This window comes from Serinus canaria, chromosome 2, assembly GCF_022539315.1.
Source record: "Serinus canaria isolate serCan28SL12 chromosome 2, serCan2020, whole genome shotgun sequence".
Classification (NCBI taxonomy): domain Eukaryota; kingdom Metazoa; phylum Chordata; class Aves; order Passeriformes; family Fringillidae; genus Serinus; species Serinus canaria.
The window spans coordinates 130882454-130904350 of record NC_066315.1 but is presented as its reverse complement, the minus strand read 5'-3'; the positions used below and the strand labels follow the sequence as shown (position 1 = coordinate 130904350).

At 45.4% G+C, this 21897-nt stretch overlaps 2 long non-coding RNA genes across 2 annotated transcripts in view; one reads left to right on the top strand and one right to left on the bottom strand.

The window, feature by feature from the left end:
• LOC108961827 (uncharacterized) overlaps positions 1-14084 on the bottom strand; it is a 47004-nt gene extending 32920 nt beyond the window's left edge. Inside the window, exons 1-2 of the long non-coding RNA XR_001990200.3 lie at positions 13050-14084; positions 8486-8615 (exon numbers count right to left, since the gene is read on the bottom strand). This is a non-coding gene — a long non-coding RNA (uncharacterized LOC108961827). The remainder of the gene's footprint in view (positions 1-8485; positions 8616-13049) is intronic.
• On the top strand, positions 12522-20599 carry LOC115484279 (uncharacterized). The gene is made up of 4 exons (XR_003945009.2): positions 12522-12630; positions 15820-15936; positions 16073-16227; positions 16324-20599. It is a non-coding gene; the product is annotated as an uncharacterized LOC115484279 (long non-coding RNA).
• The last annotated feature ends 1298 nt before the right edge of the window (positions 20600-21897 follow it).

Sequence of the window (21897 nt, the reverse complement as noted above, 5' to 3'; positions counted from 1 at the left end):
GATAAAACCCTTGCTCTGACAGGGATGTCAGCTTTGCCATGCCCACAACCACCACACATCCCATTTTTGGCCATGTTATCCCAAAGCCACCCCACCAGAGATGCCTCCTGTGCAGCTCCTTGTTGTCCAGCCCTGTGCCACCTCCATGCAATGGCCACGCTCTGCCCAGTGGCTGAGGCCCTGCTGGGTCAGTGTGGCTTCCAGGATCCTCGTGGCCAGCACCCATCAGCCTGTCCTGTGTCTGCCTGCTCCCACCCAGATGGAGAAACCATTGGCTTGCATGGAGCACGTGCCCCAGGCAGCCCCAGGCTTTCTGCAGGAATATGCTGCACCTGGCCATGGGTTGTGGCAGGGGGGTCAGAAAGCAATCCACCTCCATTTCTTTCACAAGCAGGTCTAATCAAAAAACCACAAAAGACAACATTGGAAGGGACTTCAAGAGGTCTTTTGTCCAGTCACCTGTTCAAGCAGAACTGCCACTAAGTGTAGGTCTTTACAGTCCCTTCCAATCCAAACCATTCTATCACTGAGAAGCTCCTTGTTTAGGCAAGCAGTTCTTCCCCTGAAACCCTTGGTCTGACCACCCAACAGGAAGTTCTGTTCCTCAGCTCTTGATGTTTTCTTTAAAAGTCGGCCAGACTCTTGGCACATTTTTTCCCACAGGTTTCCAAGTTTATTCTGCCTAACAATTCCCTAAATCAGCCCAATTCTGCTCTCCTGATGTAGAGACTCCTAAATCTGCAGCTTGCCTACTGAGTCTTCCTCCAGAGCCTGCACTCATTCACCTCAGGCTGAGGAGATGGCTCCATGGTCTCAGCTGTCAGCTCACACACCATTGGTGATTTTCCTTCCTATTTTCCTGAGTTTAGATGTAGACCTGCATGATGTTTGGCATTTCAATGCTAGAAGAAGTGCCTTTCTGAGCACTTCTCAATGCACACTCACAAGGGGCTGTGTTTGTTCTTTACCTCATCCATGTAGCAAATAGAGACTGAGCAACCAGAGGTACAACACTGGCAACTCTGACAGAATGTTAAAGAAACGGGCAAGAAAGCAAAGCATCAGTGCAAATGGTTTGAGAAAAGGTGCTTCAACGCTCCTCATCAGGGTACCTGGTGGGATCAAGCCATGGGGACAAGAGCAGCTCTTCTCCGCCCATAGTTTGAAAGGGAAATAAAGTCCCTTTTATTTTTCTCACTGGACTTCCCTGCCCCAGGAAGAAGAAGCATTTAAATTTCAGTAATCCCACATTACAGTGCTGCCAGCTTTGCACCCTTCCTTTTGCTACCTGGTTGTCACACCCAGTCCTCAAAGACCTCACTCCTCTGGTTTCTGCTGTGAGAGGGCTCCTGCTGCCAGAAGCTGCCAAGGGTTAGTCTGACTCAGAATCCAGGCCCTGCAAAGACTCCTCAGCCTTCTCTTTGAATCAGCAGACTTGTCCTTTCTCAGCCTTCTCCTTGTAAAGCAGGACACTTGGTGACTGTGTGTACAACTCAGTACCCTCCCATGGGGCTGCAGCATCTTTGCTGCCTCCTCTTTCAGGGATCACTCCTGATCTGGAACTGGAACTGCTTCCACCTGCTCTTATGCCAGGGTAAATCTGGGCCATAATTAACCTATTTTCTATTATGTAACTAGCTACATCCATGAACAAGAAATAAGATGGGTTTTATCCAGACCTCCTGCCTCGGAGCTTGGCCTCAAACTGCTCTCCCAGGTCTCCAGGGAGAGACTTTTTGGTGGTGCTACGTTCCAGGAGGCACTTTCTGTCTCTGGCTCTGAAGGAGCTGCTGTTGGAGACCCAGCCCTCAGAAACCCAACTCTGCAAGCCTGTGCAATCAATTGACCTAAAAGTCTACTGGCATTTGGTAAGGCAGGTGACTAAACCCAAGGGGCTGCCGCCAACAGCCCTTCACCCTGAAGACTAAGAGCTGGGGACAGCATGTGAGGATGTCCTGGAGACCTCCCCACAGACACCCACTGCAGCACAAACACAAAGGGAGATGAGAGGTCTCAGAAAGACAGGCAGCCTTCTCCCTCCTGGAGAAAAGGTATCTCCTGGGAGGTTGGCATTGCCCAAGGCAAGGGGAGGCAGCTTCTCCTGAGAAGCCTTCTAAAAGGTGGCAGGCAGGCTGGCCCCACAGACCTGCCTTGAGGCAGGGAGGTGCAGGGAGGGACAGGGAGGTACATGCCTGAGCACCAGGCACAGCTCTCTCCATTTTTCTTCTCCTGTTTATTGGTCCAGTGGGTGCTTGATTTCACTGTGCAAAATAGGAGTTTGGGAGCACTAACTCTCCTTCCAATGGGGAGCTGATAGCCCAGTTGGCAAAGGGTTCTTGTAGCAAATGTGGATTCAAATTCCTCCAAGAAGGAATTGCACTCCATTGGAAAAGGATTGGTGAGGCATCCCTTCCATTCTGAATGGCCTGGTACTTCCCCTTGTCTAGGTTTGGATTAAAGGTTTTGGGATGTAACTTCAAGGGGAAGAGGGAGATAAGGGCAGCAAATCCTGAGTGCAGGATTCATACCTCCATCAAATCTTAATAATAGGCAGAATCCAGCCCCGAGAGCTGTCCCACATTTTTCCTTCAGACCACCACTGGGGGTCCCTGCTTAGCACATTTATCTGTGGATCCTGGCACATTGCTGGAGGACCCTTCTTCCCTGCCTCCAGGTGGTCTGTGCTGCATATGTCAGAGTCCTGTAAGGGCAGAGTGCCCAGCCTTGGAGCATCATGGCCTGGCACCAAGAGTTTCCAAGCCAGAGGCATGAATGGAGTAAAGCTGTTGCTGGTACCTTCACCCAAGTGAGCACAGCAAGGCCAAGGAAATGCTGTTCCACTCAGCCTGCTAGGGTTTGTCCCCTGTGCCCCACACCACACATGCCCACTCAGAGGGCTGGTGCTCCATGCTGGCCCTGCAGAGACAACCATCTGCTCCAGAGGCTGCCAGCATGAAAGAAAGTCAAGAGGAAAACCAGAATTGTACAGAAGTGCTGTGAGTTCAGGATATGGGCTTTCAATGTTTCCACCCATCTGCAGACTGGGAGCAGGGTGCTCATGGCCTCATACACATTTCCTCTGGGTTTTTTGACAGTGAAATATGAACATCATGTTTATCATTCAGACACACTCACTATGCTGGAGTTAGGTGAGCATGTCCAGTGCACAGTTCTGGGGAATCCCTGTTTTCCATGCAGGACACCCCTGTGCAGCTGAGCCTGCACTTACATCCTGGAGTTCTGCCTTGCTGCCAGGCCTGCAGGGAACCTGTTTTCTCCTCCTTCTGAGGCAGCCTTTTCAAGCCCACTGACCACCTGGGGACTGAAATGCCACCATTTTTTCTCATGCTAATCCTGAAGTTTGTACTGAATTTCAGCTGGATGATCACCAGTCCTTCTGGAGTCAAGCTGAGCTGCAGTGCTGCTGGGATGCAAGGAGGGACTTGTGTCCCTTGGCTGCCAGTTAGGTTTCTGGGGATGTAGTTTTCATTCCTGTCTTTCCTGCACAATATTAAGCAAATAATCTGCAGTCAGGTTTTTCAAACACCCAGCATTCACCAGCAAATCTCTGTCTTCAAAGCACGCAAGTGTTGCTAATGCATCATGATGGAGGGACAGATTTTAGTAGGAGATTTTAGACATAGATTTTAAAAAATTTTAATTTTTTTTTTGCCAACCAGAGTACTGCTTTCTTAGAGCAGTCTGGTTCTCTGCATTCCGTTTTCTCTCTTGTTAGTCCTATACATAAAGATGCACACCTCACACTCAGAATATGAAATAATGCCGAGTCAAAAATACAAGTTCAAGCTTTGTTGGTTTGAATGGTAGTCTCAGGCTTTCCTGAATGTAATTGTTATTTGTAAGTGTTCTCAAACACTTGAGGGAAAAAAAAATGCTGTGGGTTGTCTGCAAATGTTCATTTTGACAAGTTGCTGTCTGTTACTGGTATTGGACTAGTCACACAGTGTATCTTATGTTCCCTAACTGGATGACAAGCTTGGAAAACAGAAGAATAGCAAGTGACAGATACTAGCATGATTTCTGGTTATTTTTTATAGTTCCTGATTTCATGGGCACTGGAAGCTCTACAAATTTCATGAACAAGATATTAGGAATGAGGAACTTATTGGGAAATATGGCAGCCATGGCAACTTGGTCAGAAAATGAAAGGCTTAATGATGAATCAGGCAGCTTCCCTTCGTCAATGGCATTCAGTTACTGAGATGTATGAGGAAAGGCTTGTAGGGAATAATCAATAAGATACAGGAAGGTTTGATATGTGAAAGATTTGTCTAAGTACTCCTGGCACATCAGAAGAAGTGTTTCATAGGTGTTTCATACTTACTTAAACACAAGGGAGGAAAAAAGGAAACTTCCTTAGAGCTCAAAACAACAGCCTAGCAGCCCAGGCACTATAATCCTTTTGCCCTCTTAAGATGTTCTTCATACCACTCTCTTTCCACTCTAATAACTTCAGCATAGTTTCAAGCTAGAACAACAATCTTACAGAGGCACCTTGTTCTCAGAAAGTTCTACCTAATGTGTACACAGCGAGCACCTGGTTTCCCAATCAATTCTTGGATAGAACTGCAATAATTAACCATCTGATTCCTGGGTTGCAGTTCAGTGCAGTTTACTGGTCTGACAAACATATGCCATCCATCAATCAAACAAGCTATTTAAATTAACTGTAAGAGTTATAGTTAATAGAATTTTAACTGATTTTTAAAAATGCATTTCAGAATAAAACTCATGCTTAAAATATTAATGTTTAGCTAAAGGGATTGTAATTTGTTCCAAAGAGAAATTGCAGTATGGGATATGTGGCTTTGGTGGCATTCCTTAACCACAAGAAATTTGGCTTGGTAGAATATTCCCCCAGAGCTTCTGCTGCAGTTATTCCCCAGACTCATTTCTTCTCTGCTCAATGCTTCATATTCCAAGCTGACAGAATCATGGAAAGGGATTTTGAAGCTGAAACATGACCTTCAAGTCAACACAAGAGTGTGTCCAAACTGAGAGGTGGGTAGTAAAGGAAAATGTTCATTTCAGGCCCCTTTCCTTAAAGCTCCTTATAAAGAAAACAGGTCTCATTCAGGGGCTTTGGACCATGGCATCAGCACAGAGTGATGGGAACCTCTGGTTGGTATCAGTTGGTCCAAAAGGTCTAGTGTTGTACCACAAGCTATATGGCAGTAACAGATTTGGCCTGGATTAGGGTATCAGAGTAAGATCACTATTACCTTAGTGGAAAGACCATGTCCATATTATCCACACTGGATAAGAAGCATTCTTTCTATTATCCATGCAACTGAATTTTCTGGAACTCAGACTTTATGACTTTTGGTGATTTATGGAAGATGAAGATCAGGTAAGAATATCACAGATGTCAGAAAAAAAAAAATTCAAATTAAAATAAATTTGTGACCATAGTGGTGAAAAACTTTGAAGAACCTAAAATAATCTAGCTGAAAGGAAACTTAAGGCACAGGAAATGCAATGCAGATAAATGAAAGTTAGCACCTGCTAAAAGGAAAAAAAATCCACACATTGCAGAGTCCTAAATGAACCAATTGACTGTGTGGATGTAATGCTATGTTTAAGCAGAGACCATATAAGTAGCACATAAATGAAATGGGAAAGTCTGCATAAAACCAGAACATGATTCACATACCACATGGCCCCTGCCAGCTCACTGAATATGATGGGAACCAGGCTGAGGAAACACCATGGCCCCAGCAACAAGGGCTCTCTGCCTGTGCTTGGCAGACATCAGCAATTTAGAACAGACTTAGAAGGCCCAGTAAAGAGCAGATCTCTCCTACAACTGCTTTCAGCTAGACTAACACTTCTAGAGGCAGCTCTCAAAGATGAACAGCACAGGCTTAGGGAAGTGAAGCAACTCAAATTTGTACATAAATGGTGAACAGAAGTCAAATGAAAAGAGAGGTTCCCCAAGGAACTATTTCAGCCTCTGTTCTACCATTTAATTGAAATCTCTTTAATCGCTATGCCAACCACATAGGTTTAAAGGCAGAACTACCCTTTTCTGATGGGGGATAGCAACTGAGGGACTGAAAGTGTCATGGCCCTCTCTGCAAAAGACAGAAAGGCCTGAAAAGTACAAAATTTACCTAAGTTGAGCTGGTTCTGGACATCATTCCAGAAATGGCTTCCAGCAGCTAGTGCTACCCTATCACCATATAGTTAACAGGCAAGGACAGAGTTGTTATTCTTCGCTTGCCACCACCCCAGACAAGGTGAAGTCACCCATCAGCAGAGGCAGAATTCAGCTGACTCCAGGCAGGGAGAAGCTGGCTGTCACCCATCAGCAGAGGCAGAACTCAGCTGACTCCAGGCAGAGAGAAGCTGGCTGTGCTGGGTGTTGTCTGCTCCAGCTCCACTGCAATCAATGGGGAGAGAGCAGGCACTGTCACCAGTGACTCACCACACCCCACAAAGGTGTCTGAAGTAGGTGGGGTGACTCATCCTTGGGGTGGTCCTCTCCACAGATGTTCACAGGATTCTGGATCACAGCATAAATTACATGGCCGCCTTTCTGTCCTGTCTTGCATGACAAAACATTTCTTTCTCTGTTACCTTGCACATACTTGGGACTTCTGGAAGAATGCACAACCTTGTCTGGGACTTGATGCACTCAGTTAAGGCCTTATGCATGCAGGAGGCTAGAGCTATTAAATGGTTTTCACAACTTTAGACAATTTGTGCTTCAATTATGTTACATCTTGGGCCTTTCCTTTCATGTGATGGCAGTATCAGCAAGGTCAGGGTGAGGGTAAAGCCCAAACTCTGGCAGATGACCAGAGCAGGTAGCAGGACACTGGTCATCATGTTCTAGCCAGCAGTGCAGAACATTTTATCACTAAGGTGGTAAAACATGGGACATTGAACACAGAACATTTTGCCATCCTATCCTGTGTTTTCCATCTTCCCATGAATCCACAGCATTGTTAGCAGACATGCTGAAGAGTGGATTGTCAGCAAGTCTGTAGTCTTATATTTATAAGAGCTTGTTATGTAAGGACTAAAACTGAATAAATTAGAAAAGCTTAATAAATAGACATCTAGCAATATTAGAACCAAGGAAAAAGTTCTTAGGTCAGATGCAGAGAGAAAATCAGTAATTATCTGGAAACTGCACCAGCTCAGTAGGCCTGGGCACCTGTGGCCAGATGTCTCCTCTCCACTTAGAGGCTGACAGAACTGCCTGCACAGGACAGGCAGAAAACTAAAAGCAGGACTCAGAAACAGTACTAGGAGTTCCTTTTGGGGAAATCTAGAGATCTGTCAGTGGGACACATGGGATGCCACCTCTACTCTCTGATCTTTTTCTGTTAACACATTTCTGAATAAAAACCATAAAGCCCTCCTAAAGGGGGAATAAAAAAAGACTTCAACATTTATGGAGTCAGGCCACAAGGAAGGGATCCAGAAGCTTTGCTTTGCATCCAGATGTGCTTTTTGTTGATATCTTCCCTAAGGGGATAAACATTTTTCTGTCTGTCAGACTGTGGTTATGTTAAATGCTTCAAACCCATGTCTCATAATGAGCACCCCTGAGAGCACTGGCTCTGCACAGCAGATGGCTGCAGAACATGATCGCCCTGAGAAATCCAGGGGAAGGTCTTGAGCTGTGTTTTTATGTTATCTGCCTTCAGCTGGCCCTGGAAAAGCCAATCCATCACTTTGACACCGGGGGTGCTAAGCCTCCAGCAGCAGAGTTGCTGCCTTCCTGTGGCACAGGGTTTGGAAATGGGATTTCACTGCTCCTACACTCAGCAGTCGTCTTCACCTGTAAGGACAGGTAACTTTTGTGCCTCTTATGACTCTCTGTTTTTCACTTGGCACATTTCACAATTACACCTTTCTGGGCATCTTGGAAATGAAGTGAATAAAGAAGTGGATCAAATTTCCTGTCTTTGAGTAGAAGGACACAAAATAAGCACTGTATTTCAAAACTGGTTAATAATGTTCATGGAGGGCTTGATTCCACCAAAGTTAGTCATGCTGAGTAGTTGCTTTTCCAACAAGTAGCCTATTCATCTCAATTAGATTAGTCACAGCATAAGGAGAACAGAATTGGACTTTGAATAATTTCAATTAATTTTCTGGTGTAAAAAACCACTATTAATTAATATTTTCCATTTCCTCGGCATTTGGCAAATATGTTTTAACTATGCATAAATATTGCTCATTTTCTACATTTTCTTCATATGAAACATTTTTGATACTTGGTCAAGTTCCACTTAGCTTTTTAATACAGTTTTTTGTCTCAGCATAATTCACTGCATGATCTAAACAGAAGTGCCAGCCCAGAGCAGGCATTGCTTTATACTGCTGAAGTTTAGAGTACTTGAAGTGAGGGCCAAAATTTTGTGTACAGAATTAGGAGAATTATTTGACTGATTTAATGAAATTACTAACATTTAATGTTATCTTTTCTAGGTCTTTAGTATTCTCTTACCCATGTAGAGAAGGGCTGAGTTCTGCATTTAATCCTCATGGTCTAACACGATGCAATTTCGAATCAAAACTCTCTTCCACTCTTATCTGCTGCTCTGGGTCTTCTGCCATGTAGGATAAGATGTCCTCCTCTGAAAACCACAGTGTGGTAAATAAATTGCAGAGTATCAGTGTGAAAGTTTCTCTAAATATAGGAGAAGGGGATCTTGTGGAGCATCTAAAGCGTACATGTGGCCTCAGGATCAGAGATGGTGACTTTGCTCCAAAAACATAACTGAAGGAAGGAGCTGTGCTTCCAGAAAGAGGTGCTACAGCTGGATGAAACTCCTACATCAGAGGGCAGTGCTTCCCTGCACTCAGGCAGGAAGGGAGGGGGTACTGACCTCCAAAAGCAGGGGTGAGATCTTGTTCCCGAGTTTGGCCCTGCTGGTCCCACATGCTAAAGGGCTCAGTTTCTCAATCTCTGCTTCTGGTCACAAGTAAGGGCATAAACAGCTTAATGGAAGGTTCAGTATATGCTTCCAGAGGGAAATGGAGGGAGATTCATCTGCCACCAACAGCACCAGTGGGATACTGAGGAGGTCAGGGCAGTCAGGTGAACTTTGGGACTGGGGTTCTGACAAGAAGTTCCTGGACCATTTCTGCAGACAGAGATGCTCCATGACTTGGTACTGTGGGGAAGGGGTGGGGGGCACCAGTTGTTTGCTTGATCTGCTGCCAGATAAATGCCAGTACTTAGGGCACCTACACAGTTCTCCATCAGAAATATCTTTAGCTGATGAAAATATCAGGCCAGTTCTGCCCAGGGGAGTCTTCTGCGAGAGCCTCTGGAAACATCTGAACAACAAATTCCACCTGCTGCCCGCATTTCCACAGGGAACTTAGGTGGCATTTGATGGAGTCCAAATCTGTGCTCATGCCTAAGAGCTCATCTTTGACATGCAAAAAGTGACTTATAAAGGTATGGGGAAAATCTGATAAAGGGAGAAACTGGTTTCACTCGATGCTTAGACATCTCTCTTTTTAACTTCTCCTGTGAAACTGAAACCTGCCAGAAGTTTCACGCTGCTTTCTTACATAACTATACCAGTTCTCTCCCCTGCATCACTCTCCTGACAGACACAAAACCATCCTCTCCCAAACAAGCAACTGATCTCCATGAGGCTAACCAGAAACTTAAGGAACAAGATGGAGAACCACAAAGCAGACAAAGAGGTGCCTCTCTTCCATTAATTTCTAGGGATATTAGGCTGTGTTATAGATCAGGACCTCAGTCATTCTGAACGCAGAGCGTAAGCAAAAGAAAAACACATGTTGTGAATACAAAAGAGGTACATTTGTTTCACAATGCACTGGGTTATACAGATGACATTGCAGAGGAGTAGCTTCAGGGAAAACAATGTTTGTCAGCATCCTTGAATACTGAAAATTTAAAATCCATGAGCAGAGAAACTAAAGAGATGATCAGACCTCTCCAACCAGTCATCCAGAATGCAGTATTAATTTGCTGCTCTACCAAACCCTGAAATGCCATTCTTAATAGGTAGGGAGTGATTTGCTAAGATCCATGTCATTTGCCTCTGGGATTTATAGAGATAACAGCAAGATCAGATAGAATTAACACCTTATCCTGTAATACCTCATTTCTATGAGGAGATCTGAAAACCCTTTACAAGTAGCAGTGATCCTTCACTGATGCATGGTACACTGAAGATACTGTCACCCCAGAAAAATGGACAAAGGACCACTGTTGCTCTCCTCCTTAGCAAATATAATCATTGGCAAGAAACAAGTACAACTTTTCTTCACTGCTTTGCTTCATGGATATTTCTTTTAGAGTATTCCTTGTAAAATAATTAAAAATAAATGGTGCACATAGGTATTATTTTTCCTTACCATAGAAAAGGTTTTCCCATAGGACCAGTAATGGCATACTACAGCAGAGATACTGGCCTCCATTATCTCAGAAGCTGCATTTTCTAGTTGCTGACACTGAACAGCTGGTCTGATTTGTTTCATATAACAAAGACTGTATAAATTAAGCTGTCATGTGAATCAATAATGAATCCCCCCCACAAAAAGATATGCAAGACCTTTTATTTAGCTTTGCACACTAGAAGTGTTCATGATACTGAAACCTGTCATCTTGCAGTGAGGGAAAGATACATATTGGGCCATTTCTTTGAACACCAAAGACATTTCTTTAGGCTTTGACTTTAGGAGTAGGTGAATCCATATAAAATGTGGATTTTTATCTTTACAGCTTTAAAGAAATTTCTGCAGTATAGAAATATATATTTCAGTGTTTTTCTTCAACAGTGTAGGTTTTCCTCCTGTTTGTCATTCACACAAACACAATCATATATGGAGGTTAATGAATATCCAGTTTGCTGATGGTGCCCCAGGGACCTGTGTTTTTATTGTAAGGATGCTCCTTCAACAGATATCTCACTTAACCATCAACTTGGAAGTATAAGACTAAGGATTTCTGTATTCTCCTTCACTTGTACAACTACTGCTTTTAAAAGAAATTCTTTCTGGCAGCACTCCACTGGAGTTTCTGAATGACCTAGTTCCCTCTTGAGGCATGACTCCTAAAACCACTTAATTCAAAGGCAGTTATCCTTAATTCTTTAAAAACACTTTGGAAAAAAGTAAGAATCCCAAATTGGGTGTTGTGTTTATCTGGCCAGGACTTTTGTGCTGCCTCAGAAGTACCTTCAAGACAAAGTTCATTTTGGCACATCCAATCAAGTAAGGGATTAATGCCTCTCATGTGGGAAAATAACAAATAGGCAGCCTCAAAGAGTTATCCCACCACCTTGCTCTTGCTCTTCAGCCATTCTTGCTTTAGAATATTGGCTTTTGTCTGCCCTTCCAACTGCCAGCAAGGGAGGCAGCTGGAACCTCACAAGGAGAACGAACTGAGCCTAGCTGGACCACCTTCTCCTTTCTCTTCTGAGCAAAAACCTCTCTGAACCCATCAGAGGGACAGGCCCTTTCTCTCAGATATTTGAGAACGTGTCTATATAATTTCCTCTTGTGGAACAGTGCCATCACATTTCCCTTCTTGGCAGCACGTTCCCGGTGTGCAGGGCCCTTGCCGACGTGCAGCCCCCAGTGAGGGATGTGCTGGTGGCTGTCCTGCCTGAGGAACTGCACGACTGCTGTCCTGCCCGCAGCCAGAACCTGCTGCAGGGTGCCCCCAGCTCTCTGTGGGATCACAGGGAGCTTTCGTGGAGGGAAAATGCTCTCTGCATCCTGCTTATCTGGCAAGAAGATTTGCAAAGAAGGAGCCCTCTGCCCCCTCATCTTGCACAGACGGTCTGACTCACTGGACTCAGGATTCCCATCTGGATGTCTCTTTGAAAGATGGGTGCAAGCCAAGGAGCTTGTCTATTCTTAGCCTTATCTGTTACAAAGATAGTTTTCCCCATAAAAATCTACTGTCATTCAGCCATCTCAGAGAACACCTGTCTCTAAGCAAAACCAGCAGCAGTGTGAATCCTATTCCCTGCTCATTTTAATGCGGTGTTAATATCAGAGCCTGATGGAGATTATATAAGTGCTGACATAGCTGAGGAAAACCGTGAAAGAAACAAAAATAAATGGAAGTCAAATAATTTGAACCCTGTCACCATGCAGTGCCAGCTACAGGAATGTGAGTGGCACTCGGGAGGCAGAAAAATCTTCTTACACCTCCTGTGCTCCAGAAATGACAGCACTTTCTTGCCAGCTTCTCCGACCAGCATCTTCCCACTTTCTCCTGTGCTGCCTGAGGACATGGCATGTCCTAGCTGACGTGATCCACAAAACTGCCTCGCTCGGGTTCTCTGCGGCGCCGCTCCCCTTCCCAGGCGCTGGGATTGCTGCGGGAGCTCGGCCCCGGCAGCCCGGCAGCAGCGGAGAGGGATGCCAGAGGGGGCAGTGTATATTAAAAAACAACACGCAGCCTCTTAAACCGCCTGGAACAAAATTGTGCAATAATTGGCTTGTGCAACCATGTGATCTTATCACTGTGAGCCAGGGTTTTCAGAGGAAACCGAAAGGAGTGAAACACCCACTAGATCCTGCCTCAGATCCTCTGAAAAGCTCGGCTGTTCTGTTCCTTCGTCCTCCTCTCTTCGCGTTCTACATTTGCTCGAGGTGGGATCTCTCCCTGAGCTCCTGGGAGGCCAGGCTCCTCGCCAGATCTGTTTGTACACACTCCCAGGGTGGGTTGGGGTTGTTGGCCAGTTTCCCTGTGTCCTGGCTTTCCCTGTAGCTCGGAGCTGAGGCAGCCCCAGCCAACTTCCAGCAAAAGGCTGGTATGGCCTGGCAGGATCGGCCCTGTCCCTAAAGGGATCTGCAGGCTGCCACCTAACAGGGCCAGGGGCATGGGGGCACATTGAAGAGTGATGTCTTGGGACAGACAAGATATGGGGACTTAAAAGGCCTGAAGAGAATGAGGAAAGAGAAATCTTCCTCACTGCACAGTTAAGGCAGAAAAATAAGAGTCTGTAAAAACAGGAAGAAATTATAGCAGAGCTTACTGGTGTGCTGTGTGGTTCCTGTGCTGGGCTTACCAAGAACACTTAGGACCACTGTGTTTCTGGTCTCCTGGCTGTCCATGACAAATTCCTGAGTCTCTCCCTTTCCCACCGATGTATCTTGCAGCTTGCCCCACCTTCAGAAAGGACCTCTGGGGGCAGCACTGTGTGTTTCTGCCGGGGTCACTCGGTCTGGCTCACTGTTTCGTGCCCACATGTGTTTCCTGAGGAAGCTACGATCAGCCAGGGATGCAGGGAGACATGAGTGGCAGGGGGAGCAGGAGGACTGGGTGCTGGGATGGCAGCTCCAAAACAAAACTCTGGACTCCTCTGATAGGCAGGGGAGAGAAATCAACATATCCAGAACCTGATTCCTCTTGTCCTTGTGCACGTGCAAAAAAGAAGACCAGGCAAAAAAAGGCAACAAAACCCCTTTGAGTGGTTGTTTATCTCTTAACTACAAAGGGAGCTCAGTTGCTTAACTGAGAGAAGAGATGTGAAAAGCCTTGAAATCAGGTGGTATCAATCCCACCACAGTTATAGAAATCAAGGCAATTTCACACAAGGACTTGATATATGGCACTTACATGTGGACACAATTATGTGTGGAGACACTTGCATGTGTAACATTATACCAGGGTGCATGAGGAACTGTTATCTTCAAGATGCTATAAACACACCCTTAATAGCTTTACCATCATATGGCCACTTGGTACTTAAACCTGTGTAAAACACCAGAATGTCTTTAAAGAGTCACTGGGATAATGCCCAGAAGTGAGCTGGGATCACAGTGACCCCAGAGCTGCCAAACCCCAGATTAGAAGAGTGTGGGGCACGAGGCCTCATCTAGAAGTCATGCATGTGCCACTTTTTTTTTCTTTTTTAGTTCAAACTGCCTTTGATTAGTCATTGACCTGGTTTAGAAGTTGCACTGCTACCACTAAAGCTGTGAGTGGAGTACGTATTTAAACATAATAGACTCTGCAATCATCATTTTAAAACTGGCCTAGATCTAGGCCCACAGGGAGCTATAACTAATTTGATAGAAGCTGTAGCTTCTAAATAGAATCACCTAAGACCTCTCCAGAGTTCAGCTACGGGGTTCACTGTTCCAGCACAAACTCTCAGCTCAGCTCCCCTGACTTCTTCACGGCCTCCTCACCAAACTGAGGCTGATTTGGGGAGCAGCAGAAATCAGTTTCCTCATGGGTATCCTTCCCAGTGGGAATTATGAACCAGAGGGAGGAGGGGAATGATGATTTCAACACCCCAAACCACTGAAGGGCTGCATTTTTGCACAGTTTTGAGTCAAAGCCATATGCAGCTCCACAGCTTTGGCTGTGGTTTGCCTTAGGTTTTTTTGAGCAGTAGTGACTGATCCAAAAGGTAGGAGGAAGTAAAGTCACTGTATGTTTTAAATCTTCTATACTGAAAAGGTTTCTGCAGTGTGCAAGTCCCGTTTTTAATGTCAGAAGCACTTCCCACCTTAGATTTTCGCTTCTTCAGCACTGACTAAGCACCTCTGAAAACTCAGGACTAAATATCTGCCTTTTATCTGCAAGCACAACACTGCCAAGCAATTAGGTTTGTGTATCTATAGTGATTTTGGTTAAATTGTTTGCAATAGCTGGTACTCCTGTACCTTCCAGACCAGAACATCACAGGGGCTGGCTCTACAGAGTGAACAAAACTTCAGCTGATGGTGGGTGGCACTTCAATGCTACTGAAGCAAAAGCATCAGCCTTCAGACAGCGCCACAGCTGAGATTGCCTTGCCCATCTCTGATGTCTACTGAAGTGGAAATCAGCCATTACCCCAGGCTCTTTATTCAAATTTAATTTCTTTCAAATTTCATCTGTTCCCTCTCCAAAAAAAAAAAAGGTTTAATGGAAGCTTTGTGTGACAGTGCTGCTGTGTTTGCCTCTCTTTCCCACTCCAGTACCAGAGTATAAATACCACAAATCCATGAAAAAAAGAGACAGTAAAGCAAGTATTAGTGAGTGATACTGAGTTCTAGGATAATTTGTATCCACAGAATCACAGAATGGTTGGAATGGATCTCTGGAGTTCATTTAGTCCAGCACCCCTGCTAAAGCAGGTTCATCTAGAACAGGTTGCATGGGATCATGTCCAGGCAGGTTTGAATATTTCCAGAGAAGGAGACTCCACAGCCTCTCAGGGCAGCCTGTTCCCCAGGTTTTCTGTCACCCTTGCAGGAAAGAAGCTTTTCCTCATATTCAGATGGAACTTCCTGTGTTTCAGGTTGTGCCCGTCGCCCTTATCCTCTCACTGGGCAGCACTAGAAAGAATCATGCCCCATTCTCTTGACACCTTCCCTTCAGACACTTGGATGCAATGCTGAGATCCCCTCCCAGCCATCTCTTCTCCAGGCTGAACAGGCCCAGCTCCCTCAGCCTTTCCTCACAAGAGAGATGCTCCAGCTCTCTCTTCATCTTCACAGCCCTCCACTGGACCTGCTCCCGGAGTTCCTTGTATTTCTTGAACTGGAGAGCTCAGAACTGGACCCAGCACTCCAGACTGGCCTCCCCAGGGCTGAGTAGAGGGCAGGATCAGCTCCCTTGACCTGCTGGCCACACTCCTGCTGCCACCCCAGGGTGGCCACAAGGCACACACACATTCTGGCTCATGGACACTTTGCTGTGCACCAGGACCCGCTGGTCCTTCTCCACAGAGCTGTTTCCAGCAGCTCAGCCCCAGTCTGTGCTGGTGCATGGGCTTATTCCCTCCTCTTTATCCCTCCCCAAGTGCAGGACTCTGCACTTGCCTTTACTGAACTTCTCTCCAGCCTGTCCAGGTGCCACTGGACAGCAGCACAAGGCTCTGGGCTGTCAGCCACTCCTCCCACGATGGAACCACCAGCAGACTGGCTGAGGGGACCCTCTGTGCCTTCCTCCAGGTGATGGTGAGTGAGGTGAACTGGGCCAGACTGACCCCAGGAGCAGCCAGAGCTGCAGCCTCCAGCCGGGCTCTGTGTCTGAGCACAGCCCCCTGAGCTCTGCTCTCCAGCAGTGCCCAACCTCCTCCCTCTGCCCACCCAGCACACGCTCCCGAGCTGGCCCAGCAGGATGGCATGGCAGCTGCTGCCAAAGGCCTTGAGGAAGGTGAGGAAGACAACACCTACTGCTCTCCCCTCATCTACCCAGCCAGTCATGACAGCTCAGCAATTGGGTTGGTCAAGCATGATTTGCCCTTGGTGAGTCCATACTGGCTACTCCTGATCACCTTCTTTTCCTCCACATGCTTAGAGATGACATCCAGAATGAGCTGTTCCATCTTTTTTTCTTTCCAGGGACTGAGGTGAGGCTGGCTGGCCTGTAGTTCCCGGGCTCTCCTAGTCCATTTTGAATACCAAAGTGACATTGGCTTTCCTCCAGTCCTCAGGCACCTCTTGTGTTCTCCACAGCCTTTCAAAGATGATGGAAAGCAATATTTGCCAGCTCCCTCAGCACTTGTGGGCACATCCCCTTGGGCTCCACAGATGTGTGAGGGACAAGTTTGCCTAAATGAACTCTAACCCCAGCCTCCTCAAACAGGGGGAAGTTCTCATTTCTCCAGGCTTTCTTTCTTGCTGCCAGGGTCTGGGATTCCTGACAGCCACCTCTTGCAGTAAGGACTGAGGCACAGAAGGCTTTCAGCAACCCCACCTTCTCTCATCAGGGTGTCCACCTCATGCAGAAGCAAGCCCACATTTCCCTCTTTGCTTTTTGCTACTTGTTCATTGCAGATGATGCTACAACACACATTCTGAATCCAGTGCTACACAGATGACCAAATATTCCAGTGCAGGTAAGGTTCACCCATAAAAACATAAATATGAAGTGCAACTTATTTGCTAGCTTTTTGCATGAAATGCAAGCAGACATTCCTAAAATGTTGATTATGTGATGCCCTCTCCACACCAGCACAATCGGTGTTGCAAAGTCTGCAATATTCACAAGGAACTCCACATCCCTTAGACCCTCCTCATCAGAACTGTACCATGCCCTTTCTTGCCTGGGGCACAAGAATTATGCAAAAGGGAGACTTTCCTCCTGGATTTGAATGGAGGATGGATGTGGCTCACTTTACATGCAGACAGGGTTAATTTTTTCTTCTTCCTGCATTCTTTCAAGCAGCCATCCCGGAGAAGTGTCATATTTCCTTACCTCTCACTCCTAGGCTTCTAAGTTGGACCTGGATTTGAATTTCCCTGGCATTAGAGAGGAGTCTCAGCGTTCTGGTTTGGGTCCATCGCACAATGGTGGGTGGGAACTTCACATGAAGGGAGTTTGATTTGCTTATTCCCCTTCCAGCCTCTCGTTTTACACAGATCCCCTGTCTAGACTCCCCCCTTTTGTGCAGCTGTGATACGGGGACGAATCACTTCTTTAAAGAGGAAATGAAGCATTGCCTTCCCACGGGAGAATTCCTGAAGACAGAAAGACAGGGTGGTTAGCACTGCAGCCTTGTCCTGGCTTGCCTACACATGAAAGTTATTTCAGAATAAGCCAGGGGTTGAATGTAAAGCGGCACAGGCATTCCACAGCTGCTGTGTGCGTTGCTGAAATCTCAGCAGAAGCAATGGGCTGAGGTCGCTGCATGCTGATTCATTGGGACTCCCCTGAGTCTTTGTTAGCTGGGTCCAACAGAAAGAAACAGGCAAACGCTTTTGGAACTTTGTGTGTGGTGCAATATATACAAAAGCAGAAGTAAACTGCTGCAGAACAGTCAGGATTAAATAAAGAATTCTTTATTTTCCTAACTTTATAATACTGAAGCAATGAGACATCTCTAGGACTTCTTTTCAGAGTAGAATGAGAAATCAAGAGGAAGACGCATGGGAAGGTGCCTTCAAGCCATTTTGTTCCTTCTGGGTCCCGTACCAAAGGTATTTCAGTCCTGCCTGTGTCCCCTTCAGCTGCAGCATGCCTGGCTCTGGCACAGCCAGTGGGAAGCTCACAGGTGCTCTTCACCACTTGAAAGGCACACTGTGGTGCATGATTGCTCGAGGGAGGCAGATCCCAGCCCAGAAACATCCACTCCATTTCCCACACCGGCACAGATGCAATCCAAAGACAAACACTGCCTGGCATCAGTTTAGCCAGATTTCACTCAAGTATTCTACACAAACCAGGTTTACAGAGATGGCTTTTAACAGAAACTTCGTGTCCACCATGTCCTGAACAGTCTGGCGCTGCACCTTTGGCTCCACCTCCATCCCTCCCAGCTGCTCGCTGCAGGACAGAAGGAGGGCAGTCAAACCAAAGTAAAGGTGTGCCCACCTTGAGAGGGGCCAGGCACTGGCACAGCTTGGCCAGGAAAGCTGTGGCTGCCCCATTCCTGAAGTGCTCAAGCCAGGCTGGTGGGGCCCTGGGCAATCCAGTCAAGTGGAAGGTGTCCCTGCCCATGGCAGGGGGTTGGAACTGGATGATCTTTAAGGTCCCTTCCAACCCAAAGCATTCTGTGATGCTGTGGTAATATGTTGGAATAAAATGTTTTCAGAAGGGTGACTGCTGAAATGAGCACCGTTCAGTGTGTTCAGCATAAAATTAACATGTGTTTTTAACATACTTCCCTCCCCCAAATATAGTGGACTCCAAACTTCCCAGCTGGCTGAAACAGAAGCATTTTATGCCCCCCAAATTTAGGAAATATTTTCCCCTGGATTTATAAGCATGCACATTTTTGTCTTCCCTAAAATGTGATCAGAGACTAATGAACAAAATTTAATGTAACAACAGCTTAAAGACTTGTTTGGGTTTTTTCCCCAAGTCCTAGGCTATGTCTTTACCTAGAATAAAAATATGTATTTTAATGTACCTATAAAGTCCAAATTGAAATAGGTTTTCCTACTGTTCTGACATAAACTGACTGTTAGAACAGGGGTTAGGTTCAATTTTTAGAGGGTCTATCCAAAAAACTAAGAACATTTAGGCAATTTTTGAGCTTTCACGGAGAAATGTGGGGAAACTGCATTATATTACCTGTGCCTCATTGTGTGAAACACCTCCAACTGTGAGCAATAAAGTGAAAAATGTATTTGAACAGACTTAACATTTTTGGAGGGGGAAGAAAGAAAAGCTCAATAAATCACAGCAATTTGGTAAATCTGAGCAACGCTCTCCAGCACCTTTCACTTGGCACGTTGGCAGTAGTCACGGATATTTTCTCCTCTAGCTGGAACTGCTCTGCAGCGAGCAGCTCCTGCCATCTCCCTTCCCTGCTCCCCACAGTACTTTTTCTCCAGCTCAGAGAAATGCAGTCACAGAACATGCTGATGTCTTGCTCCTGTTTTCTGCAGCAAAGATATAATTCTTCAGTCAAACACATCAATTCTATAGAGGTAAAGCTTCAAAAACAGACATACGCACAGTGCTCCAGAGAAGATGTACCATCTGCCTTCCCCTCTCCTCCTCCTCCTCAAAGGAAGGAAGAAAGAAATGTAGCAGAGGCTTAGCTCTTCATTACCTGCTTGCACTGACATTCATGAGATTCCCTGCAGGATTTTTCTTGCTAACCAGGCAGCATGAACACCCACAAAAATTGGCAAGGAGATGACTTTTAACTCATTTTCACAAACTGGCTCTATTTCAAGTAGACAGTGTCTCTCTGGTATCAAACCAGGAAAAAATTTGGTTTTGCTTTCCTCTGAAAAATAGAAAAGGCAAGTAACCATCTTACTGTTTGCCTTGAATACTAACAGTGAAAAATGACATTTCAAGGATGAAAAGGAGTTCAATTTCATCTCTCAAAACCTGAGGGTGAAGTTCCGTGTTGGCCTGATAATATATTTTAGCTGAGCATTGTGAAACCTGAAGTAGAGTTTGCTTTCTGCACTGTCTACCCCCTTGCCACTACTCTAGAGGTGCAGGCACTATTGCTGGCAGCAGGGAACACTCAGATGTTGAATTCAGAGCTTGGACATTGCGTCAGGAGAGAGCTGTCACTGCTGCACCAGTCATTAGAATGCAACATTATGCACCCACATGATATTTGCATCCTGGGAAAATCAGACTCTTGGTACAGAACCAAAAACTTAACTTTGTTCCAATAGTTTTTTTTGGATTGAGAAAAGTTAAACCATCTCCTTCAGGAAAAAAAAAAAAAAAAGAAACTCAGAAAAGAAAACAAAATAAAACCAACCAGCCTTCTTTTATCCAATGTACCCTGAGTAAGGAAATTTACTCTCTTGGCAGAACTATACAAGGCTTGACAAGGCTTGAGATAGACTTGACAGATGACTCAGATCAGAAACACAAAGAAGCAGTGGGTAAGAAAGCATTGTTGTAGAAGTGTGGCTGCAGAGTTACTCAGTACAGGAAAGCATGTGCATTCTCAGATAATATTAATCTTAATTAGCTTTAATTTAGGTGAATTCGTTGTCTGGGTGCTACCAAGAAGTGCTATGCCAAACAGGTTATCCAAGATACTTCCCTATCTCAGAATAGTTACTTCTGGACTACTTCTGGCTGATTTGAGTCTCTTGGGGCAGCGAGGTTCTGTGGCTGCACGTAGGAAGTGTCACGTTTGAGAGACAACAACCAAGCTCTGCTTGGAAATGACCAAATTTGCTGTACACTGTCTCTTTTGTATGGCCCCTATTGCAAGAGCACCTAGCAAGGCTCTGGGAGGAAGCAGCACCCAGCAGAATTACATGACTGAGGCTTTTATGAGTTACTGGAAGTCTTCCACAGCCTGAAGAAACAGTTGCAGTTTATTGCATCAATAATTGTACAATTTACATTAGAAAGTAAAACTAGGTTGTTTGTTCCAGGAAATTATTGCCATAGCTTGATGCCACTTACTACCTTGAAGGTGAAGAGCAATATCACTACCTTGTAGTCATTAGCAATAATTCTGAACAGCTCATCAACCTTAATGCCTCCTGTGGCAGACTGGGAAACTTTGACTGCAATTGCTACCATTTACAGGTACAGGTAGCAAGTAAGCTCCTGAATATTGGCAACAGTGGGATGGATGACACTTTTGTGTTGCTACAAAAATATGCAGAACTGGAATCAGTTACCTTCCACCACTTTGCCTTGATCAAGCATGAAATTTTAACTTACCATAGGAATTTACATGGTTGCCTTTTACCCATACTTGTCAAAAATATTGTAAGAAATATTGATGTTTCCTGTTTAAATAGCCTCTATTTCCTGGCTTCTTTTATGTTTCTCCAATGGCACATTAGGTAGGGAGTCTTGCTCCAGGTAAACACCAGTTGAATCAGCCTGTCTTGAGTGTGCTTAGTTAGCTCCAGATGGTCCTGCCACTGCATGTGGCTGCTCTTTGCTTCAGATTCAAGATGAATTCCTGATAAATCTGTTGTTCAGATTTACCACCACTTCTGGCCTGGACATGGTCTAGAAACAAGAAGAGATTCCTTCTATTTCATTCATCTGTGATGAAGGTTTGAACCCAAGCTCCAAATCCACACACTCCAGTCACTGCAGATATTTGCATTTTGATCCTACACTACAAAGATTTCACTAATATCTATACACACAACTTTTCTGCAGGATGGAGAAACATTTTACATTAGCAATGGAGACCCGTTGCTGCTGACAGAGTTAAACCATCTCCCCAAATAATTCAAGCTATCGAGCTTTTTTCACCTTTATGTGTTGTGTCTGATTCGGCTTTGAGTTCCAGGAGAGGTGCCAGCAAGTCTTTGCTAGTGAGAATATTGTTTTTTTCTACTCCAGAGCCAGTGGGACTGTGCTAGGAAAACTTGGTATCCAGGAGCTGCCTAGCATGACTCCAGTCCACTTTCACCCCTCTCTGGGCAGGCTTTACAACAAATGATGTGCAATATCTCACTGCAGGCAACTCACCATGTCTCCCTCCTCAGATCACTGCAGCTGCTAGGAAAACCAGTATC